Source organism: Grampus griseus, assembly GCF_964374135.1.
Source record: "Grampus griseus genome assembly, chromosome: 21".
Lineage (NCBI taxonomy): Eukaryota > Metazoa > Chordata > Mammalia > Artiodactyla > Delphinidae > Grampus > Grampus griseus.
This window is the reverse complement of record NC_139015.1, coordinates 25696798-25706345: the sequence shown is the minus strand read 5'-3', so window position 1 is coordinate 25706345 and position 9548 is coordinate 25696798.

Genomic DNA, 9548 nt, shown 5'->3' with positions numbered 1-9548 from the left:
ACTATCTTCTCCATCCGCTGGCTTTCCGAATAAAATTGCTCTTCCTTGCTTCAGTAACTCCTCTTTTGATTCATTGGCCTGCCATGCAGCGGGCAGTAGGAGCTTGGATTTGGTAACAGTATGTTAAAAGCATAGTTTACATTGCTTCGTAAAGAACCAGTGTGATGGTTGTCACTAGCCTACTGCCTTATGCAAGGCTGGTTTAGAGACCAGAGGAAAGTCATACTAGAAATACCCGTACCCTTTTATGTTAGTAAAATCAAGTTTAAAACTGGATTGGAAGTTTGGAAAATGTGGAAGAACTCAAAAGCTGGACGAGACTCACCACCTGGACTACAGCACACTCCCCGAATTAAGTAGGGGAAATAGTGTGTGTTTTCAGTATGATTTACTATAAAACTCCGTCCCTGCTCACCACCAACAGGTGAGTCCCGTAAATAATTTTTTTAAATTGAGGTGTAATTGACATATTACATGAAATGTTATGAGTAAGATATTGGAGATTGTAATGCAAAGCTGCCGTTCATGATTTTTGTGTATAGTGAGTTGGCTGTAGTATTTTACAATTGTCTGTTTAAAAAAAGAAAACTTATATCCCCTTTCAACTTTATTGTATTTAATTCGTACAAATTGTGTGTGTGTGTTTTAGAATACAGACTAATTCTGATTTTTTTAAAAAAATCTCTCAGCAACTTTCAAGTTTGCAACAGTATGATTAATTACAGTCACCATGCTGATTATATGTTATATATATATATCCCCATGACATATGTATATATATAATCTCCCCATGACTTAGTTATTTTATAACTGAAAGTTTGTGCCTTTTGTCCCCCTTGGAGCATTTTGCCCCCATCCCACCCCTCCCCTCTGGCCACCACCAATCTGTTCTCTGTATGAGCTCTGTTGTTTGGTTTTGTTTTGAGGTTACATATTTAAGTAAGATCGTAAGGTATTTGTCTTTCTCTGACTTATTTAACTTAGCGTAATGCTCTCAAGGTCCATCCATGTTGTTGCAAATGGTAGGGTTTCATTTTTTATGGCTGAATAATACTCCATTGTACATATATACTTCATTATCTTTTTAAATTCATCCATCGATAGACACTTCGGTTGTTTCCGTATCTTGGCTATGGTAAATAATACTGCAATGAATATGGGAGTGCATACATCTTTTTGAGTTAGTGTATTCATTTTCTTTGGATAAATACCCAGAAGTGGAATTACTGGATCACATGGTTCTATTTTTAATTTTTGGAGGAACCTCCATATTGTTCCCCACAGTGGCTGCACCAATTTACATTCCCACCAACAGTGCAAGAGGGTTCCCTTTTCTCCACATTTTCACCAATACTTGTGTGGGTGAGAGGGTATTTCATTGTGTCTTTGATTTCCATTTCCCTGATGATTAGTGATGTTGAGCATCTTTTCATGTACCTGTTGCCCATCTTGTGTGTCTTCTTTGGAAAAATGTCTATTCAGATCTTCTGCTCATTTTTTAATCAGATTGTTTGTGGGTTTTATTTGCTATTGAGTTGTATGAGTTTTTAAAATATATTTTGGATTTTAACCCCCTATCAAACATGATTTGCAAGTATGTTTTCCCATTTAGTAGGCCGCCTCTTCATTTTGTTGATGGTTTCCTTTGCTGTGCAGAATCTTTTTAGTTTAGTGTAGTCTCACTTGTTTGTTTTTGCTCCTGTTACCTTTCCTTTTGGTGTCAGATCTGAAAAATCATCGCCAAGACTGATGACAAGGAGCTTACCACCTACGTTTTCTTCTTGGAGCTTTATGGTTTTAGGTCTTACATTCAAGTCTTTAATCCATTTGGGGTTGATTTTTGTGTATGGTGTAAGATAGTCGTCCAGTTTTACTCTTTTGAATGTGGCTGTCCTGTTTTCCCAGCACTGTTTATTGAAGAGATAGTCCTTTTTTCATTGTATGTTGTTCGCTCTTTGTTGTATGTTAATTGACCATATAAGCATGGATTATTTCTGGGCTTTGTATTCTTTTCCAATGATCAGTGTGTTTGTTTTCATGCCAATAACATACTGTTTTTTTATTACTATAACTTCATAATATAGTTTGAAATCAGGAAGCATGATGCCTCCAGCATTGTTCTTCTTTCTCAAGATTGTTTTGGCTATTTGGGGTCTTTGTGGTTCCGTACAAATTGTAGGATTGTTCTATTTCTCTGAAAAATACCATTGGAATTTTGATAGGGATTGCACTGAATTTGTAGATTGCTTTGAGTAGTATGGACACTTAAACAATATTAATTCTAATGCATAAGCACAGAATATCTTGGCATTTTCTTCAGTTTCATTCATTAATGTCTTACAGTTTTAGTGTACAGATCTTTCACTTCCTTGGTTAAATTTATTCCTAGGTATTTTATTCTTTTTGATGCAATTGTAGATGGGATTGTTTTCTTAATTTCTCTTTTTGATAGTTCATTATTAGTGTATAGAAATGCAATAGATTTTTGTATATTGATTTTGTATTCTGCAACTTACTGAGTTCGTTTTTTAGTTGTAACGGTTTTTTGGTAAATAAAATTGACTTGCAACCACCTTAGAAACGGCTCTTAACAAGTTTTCCTCCTAAAGAGTGAGGACTTCAAATGGAAATGCAGAATGTAGAAACATCCTCAAAGTGAGACATATTTTTTAAAAAATAATTACAAGTAATACAAGAATGCAGGCTAGTTTATTTTCTAAAGCCTATTAAGTGAGAAGTAAATGTTTTCTTTCACTCCTCTCCTTCCAAAAGCCTTTAGTTAATTCATCAAATAATTTGGAGTACCTGCTATGTGCCAGATACAGTTCTAGGTGCTGGAGATGCAGCAGTGAAAAAAAAAAGGATCTATGCTCTCATGGAGCTTACTTGGTAGCGAGGAGACAGATAGTAAGCAAATAAATTATATGACGTGATGTCAGGCAGTGGTGATGTTATAAAAAAAATAATAAAGCTAGGTCAGTGAACAGAGATGGAAAGGATGATGCTCTTTTAGAATGGGTAATCAGAGAAGGATTCAGAGGAAATGATATCTAGGGAGCCTCAGTGAAGTGAGGGAATAAGTCATATGAAAACGTATGAGTATCTGTTGAGGCAAATAAAGAGAAAATGCAGAGTCCCAGAGATAAGATGCTTGGAGTGATCAAGGAGTAGCACAGGGAACGTGTGGGCCAGAGGGTGGTGAGAAAAGGGGAGAGAGAAAGGACATGAGACTGGGGAGCAGACTGGGGCCAAATTAGGCACAAGTGTAGTCAGCCTCGCCTTCACAGTAAAACAAACTGGAGGCTTTCAAAAATCCTGACACCAGATTTCTACTTCAAAAACTTTGTAGAGACAATTTTTTTAGTGGAGAGATATATTATGTTCAAGACTTGAATGTTTCACTGTCATTAAGAAATCTGTTCTCCACTGTTTGATCTATAGATCCGGTGCCTTCTAAATCATAATTCCGATAAGATGCTTATAGAATTTGACAAGCTTATCGTGAAGTGTATATGGAAATGCAAAGGATCTAAAAGAAATAGAAAAAAATATGTATGTGTAGGTGTGTGTGTGTGTGTGTATACAGACATACGCACAAACACACACATAGACCAACAGAGAAAGAATGGCCAAGCAAGTGGCACCAAATGTTAACAGTGGTTGAATTTAGGTAGTTAGAAGGTAGTAGGATATATTTTTAAGGTATGGTTCAGAAGATTTGCAGATGGATTGGATGTGGAATGTGAGAGAAAGCAAAGAGTCAATGATGACTCTGCCATTTAGGGTCTGAGCAGCTAGCTAGGTGACCAGAATGTGCTGGGAAGTGTGCAAATTTGGTGGGTGGTCAGTTTTGGACTTGTTAAGTTCAAAATGCCAAATTAGATATACAAGTGAAAATGCTGAAAAGGCAGTTAGTATACAACTCTGGATTCAGGGGAGAAATAACACTATAGATATATATTTGGAGCTCATTAAAACCATGAACCTGGTGAGATCACCTTAGAGCTGTAATGTTGACATTTTTTTCTGGGGTGCTCCCTAAAATAATTTTGGAAAACTGTGTGCTCCATCACACATTATTAAACTGATACCTAGGAATTTTCATCGTAAATTTAAATAGTTAAAATTATGTAATTTATGGTATATTATAAACATGGACATGTTAGAAGATTACATTTGGATTCTTGGAACCTAAATATCATAGAGATTTGAAAACAAAAATCTTTAATTTAAAAAAATGGAATAAACCCTAACAGTCAGAAATATTATATAGTTCCCCTTCTTCTTGAACAAAAATATATTCTATTTCCTCAACAGAATTTTATCCTAATGTAATATATTTTTAATCTTGAGAAGTGCTTTATTGATTATCCTATCATATTCCCTACCAGAAATATTGTTATAAATTGAAATAGTTTTTAAAAAATATCCGGTAATCTTAAAGGTCTATGTATTATGAAAAAAACGTTATGGAATGAGTTATCGTTGTGATTATTATCAGTAGAAAATTGACTAAGACACTTCTGTTAGAACTTTTCAACATGTCTCGTATGTCTCTTAAATTTTACTATAGTCAGTTATATATTGCCCTCCTTTTTAATGGTTCCTAGACCATTTTTCCTCCCCACAGCCCTGTGCAACTGTTGAAAGCTCTGCTCAGCATCTCAACATCCTTTCAGCTACATATTTTTGCTCACCTTCTAGGCCTTTGGACTGCCACCTTCAAAATGTAGGTTCCTTGAGGGTGTAAGTGGGCTCACCGCTCTGGCTTTCCCTTCCCTTCAGGATGTAAGCCTGGCAAGTGTTCATATTTTGTCATCTTTTCATCATATTCTGTCAGCTTTAACAATTGTTCTTGGTAGTAGGGTGGGTCAGAAATAAGTTAGACTACTTTGGAGCCTTTCTTGATAATTTTTAACAATGGTAATATCAACCACCTTCAAGGGAGATAGCTGTCCTGCTACAAAACACCTAATTGTGAGGCACGGGACAGATGAACAAGGTGAATACCATTTCCTGACAAGATATTAAAATTTATTTTAGGGCTTCCCTGGTGGCGCAGTGGTTGAGAATCTGCCTGCTAATGCAGGGGACACGGGTTCAAGCGCTGGTCTAGAAGGATCCCACATGCCGCGGAGCAACTAGGCCCATGAGCCACAACTGCTGAGCCTCCGCGTCTGGAGCCTGTGCTCCGCAACAAGAGAGGCCCGCGCACCGCGATGAAGAGTGGCCCCCGCTTGCCACAACTAGAGAAAGCCCTCGCAGAGAAACAAAGACCCAACACAGCAAAAATAAATAAATAAATTAATAAGCTACCCCCAACATCTAAAAAAATTTTTTTATTTTAAACATATAGTATTTGCAGCAATGTGCAATGGCACCAAGTTTTAGAAAGAGAATAGTGGAACAGAACAGAGAACCAGAAACATTTCTACTCATAGAAGGAAAGCCAATATATGACAGAGGTAGCATTGCTGATTAGTGCAGACTGGATGAATTATGAATAAGTTGTGTTGGGACAATGGGTCATTCATGTGGAAAAAGATAAAATTGGATATTATATTATAAAAATTTATTTCATAGAAGAATAAAGACCTAAATGTGAAAACAAAATGTTAAAAAGAAAATAGAGGAGGATATCATTATGATCTCAATGTAGAAAAAGATTTCTTAATTAGGGTACAAATAGCACAGACCATAAAGGAAAAGATTAGTAATTATAACCTTTCACAAAAATGAAAGGCTTGTGGGCATTAAAAGTCATAATAAAGGGACTTCCCTGGTGGTGCAGTGGCTAAGAATCCGCCTGCCAATGCAGGGGACATGGGTTCGATCCCTGGTCCGGGAAGATCCCACATGCCGTGGAGCAACTAAGCCTGTGCGCCACAACTACTGAGACTGAGCGACACAACTACTGAGCCCATGCGACACAACTACTGAAGCCTGCGCACCTATAGCCCATGCTCTGCAACAAGAGAAGCCACTGCAATGAGAAGCCTGTGCACCACAACGAAGAGTAGCGCCCGCTCACCGCAACTAGAGAAGGCCCACGTGCAGCAACAAAGACCCAACACAGCCAAAAATAAAAATTAATTAATTAATTAATTTTTTAAAAGTCAAAATAAAATGAAAAGAAAAAACAGGGACTATAAGCAATTTGAAATGTATATTATTGAAGAAGAATTAGAATCCTGAACACATGATGAATTTCTACTAATCAATAAAAAAGAGAGAAACATCAACAGAAAGTGGGCAAAATATGTGAATAGGTACATCACAGAAAAAGAAACAGATGGTCAATAAACACAGGAAACGATGTGCTCATTCTAACCTATAATTGTGAAATGTGAATTACAAATATAACTAGATACCATTTTACATCAGCAGAATGTCCAAAGTACACCCCATCAATCATAAAATCACAGATGGAGAGGATAAACCAAAATTCTTATTCTGATATGATATATACAATATACACAACTCCACTTATGAAGTATCCTCACCAAAAACCAATTTGATTTTGAATCTGATTAAGTTTCATGATTTAAATATCATTCTGCGTGAAATAGGAGGGATGTAGGAATATGTTGGATGACATCATAGCCATGTGTTGGGAAAGGTCATCAGAAAGACGTGACCCCAGGTTTGGCCTTCAAGCTGGACCCGGGCATTCAGCGGCTGCTCACTCCCTCCCTGTCCTTGAAATGTGCCCTCTGCTTGCCTTCCCCAATCTAGAAGCTGCCCAGGGACACAGCCTGGAGACAGTCATGCAATGTTGAGACCACATGGACTGTGTACATGACCAAGCCCAGTTAAACTTCTGGGTAAACTTGTAAGATTTGGTGGGTGGGTATGGAAATCTACTTGTCTTACAGCCTCCGATGTAAGTTCCTTTGCTTATTGAACCTGCTGCCCACCAGTCTGGAGTGGTCTGCCTCTTTGGTTTCTCCCTTCCCTGCTTATAGTGGCGGTGGTGCTGGGGTAGGGTGGTGATTTCACGTTTCACCCAGGAAGCTCCCTGGGAGGCTGCAAACCAACAGCGGAAGAGTGAGCCAGGAGACCAAAGAAATGGGCTGTAGGAAAGAGGGATCCACAGGGGGAGATCTCAGGTGGGCCCTCCACCTCTCCGTGGGCAGGCGTGGCTGATGTGTGGGATGCTTGTGGGCCAATGCATGCGTACAGGGGCGCCCTGAGAACGCCGGCTGCTGCCATGCGGTGTTTAAGGAACTGTGCAGAGTGCCCTGTGACAAAGAAGGTAAACTTGTGGCTGCCACGGGGGGCTGGCCTCTACTGGGGGCAGTTCGGGCTGGGCATCGATGCCCAACTAGAGGCTGAAATGAAAGTTAAAACGTTAAAGGAAGAGCTGAGGTACGGAAGGACGTGCAGTATTCACTGCTCTGCTAGCTCTGGGCTGACACACAGGGTGGGAGAGCAGGTTGGTAAGTTTAGAGACCTGAGCTTGTGACAAAACCTGGTTAGGATACCAAGAGGTGGAGTTTCTAGGAAGAAGAAGAAAAAGAGGAGGATGTTGAAGTGATTGATGAGAAAAGAACAAAAAGCCTCTTGCCATCTGACTCCTAATACAAAGGGAAACTTTAAATAACAATTACCCCAAAGCCTAGGAGAAAACTTACATTTGTTCTCTGTCCCTTGTGGTTGTAAATCTTACTGTGTTTTTAAAACGTAAACACTCCAGGAGTTAAACAAAACATTGCCCATAGATGCTAAAAAAAAAAGGGGGTGGGTGAGTGGATGGAGGGCTTTTTCATAAAAGTTCTCTTGCCAAAATCGATTTGTAAAAGAACTAAGGTTTTGTTTTGCTTTTTTTGTTTTACAAAGCTAGTAGAAATAATAAGGATGAAAAAAAAATCAGTGTATATAAAAAGTAGAATGTGTGTTTCTGGTAAAAGAAGGGTGAGATGCACTTCTGGTAAAGAAAATAAAATGTATTTTGTTTTGTTTTTAGATAAAAAATGTTGCACAACGTAAAAGCTGAGGATTATGCTTTATTGGAGGACATTAGTGAGGAACTGTTGCAAAGAGGTAAGGGAGGAGCCTAAATATAGGAGTTTTTGCAACAAACCAAAACAAACACACAAAAACTATGTAGTCAAACCTCAAAAGATTACTGCTAATCACAAAAACAGACATCTCAAGTTAATGATTTTAGTGCTTTTCTGTGTATGGGAAGATGCAAGCGTCTGGGTTCACTGAAATTTTTCCACTGATATGCACTTAACTATCTAGGCCCAGTATCCTGTTTTTTTCCATTCTGAATTCCCCTTAGGGTACACCATCAGGTGTGACTGTGGTAGCTGATGGACTGATGGTGGGGAACATTTGTTGTTTACTGGAATGTCAGACATCTTTTTGTCCACAGATATAAAAGACATGTTTTAAATTAAAAAGATAATAATTTTGTCCTAAAATAAAATTATTATTTCAAAATTTAAAAAGATAAAACCTAATGAGATATAAAAAGTTACAAAATGTTTACGGAAATCACAAAAGATTTGTAAAATCACAAGTTTTGTAAAAATCAAAAGATTTGTGAAGGAAAAACCTTTAAAAAATTTATTTGTGGTCAAGCTAAGATTAAACTAAATTATTTAAATTTAAGAAAAAATTAATGTCAAAAGTACATGGTACAAAATTAAAATTTGGTTTTCTCTCTGTTAAAAGAATAAATTTTTCTTAGATTATTACTCTGCTTTTTAAAAATTGTGAACAAAGGTTTTTCTTTACCTTTAATATAGTCTGCCTAGAATACAAAGATTTTGTGTCTAAAAAATTTTTATCAGCTCTTTAACCATGGCTATTTTAAAGTCTTTTGTCATTTACAGACAGTTACTGTTTTACTGTGATGCTTTTACAAAGGTGTTTCTACAAAGGTGCTTCACCTTCATAGAGATTTACAAAAAAAAAAAAAAAAAAAGCTCCAACAAGTACACATTTCTGATAACTAAGATCAACTTGCCTTCGCATGGGAAAGACAATAATAAACCTTTCAAGTGCTTCCCCCAGGTTACCTACACAGGTTACGCATATGTCATGGGATGGTAACCCAAGACCTGTCCCTGGTCTCCTTCCTCACATTAGTAAAATGGGCCAGTTACATTAATGATATAATATTAACATGTGAAGACTTGCCTCTGTTGCAGGACACTTTGTAGGTTTTGCTGAAACATATGGGAAAAAAAGAAAAAACAAAAGATGGACAGTGAACCCGGGGAAAATTAAAGCTCCAGACACCATATAAGGTTCTGAAAGTCATTTGGTCAGATAAGATGCAAGTTATCCCCAACACGGTTTTTGGTAAAATACAAGACTATACAACTCCTAAAAATGTAAAAGAATATAAGCCTTTGTAGGGGGTTGGGGTTTTAGAGAACTTTTATTCCCCGCCTGCCACAATGCCTCTAACCCTTATGCCACCTGGTAAAAAAAAAAAGGACATGTGTGCAACTGGGGGTCAAAGCCACCTTTAAAAAATAGAAAATACTAGTAAAACAGATTAAAGCTCTGGACATCTCCCAAGCAGGACTACA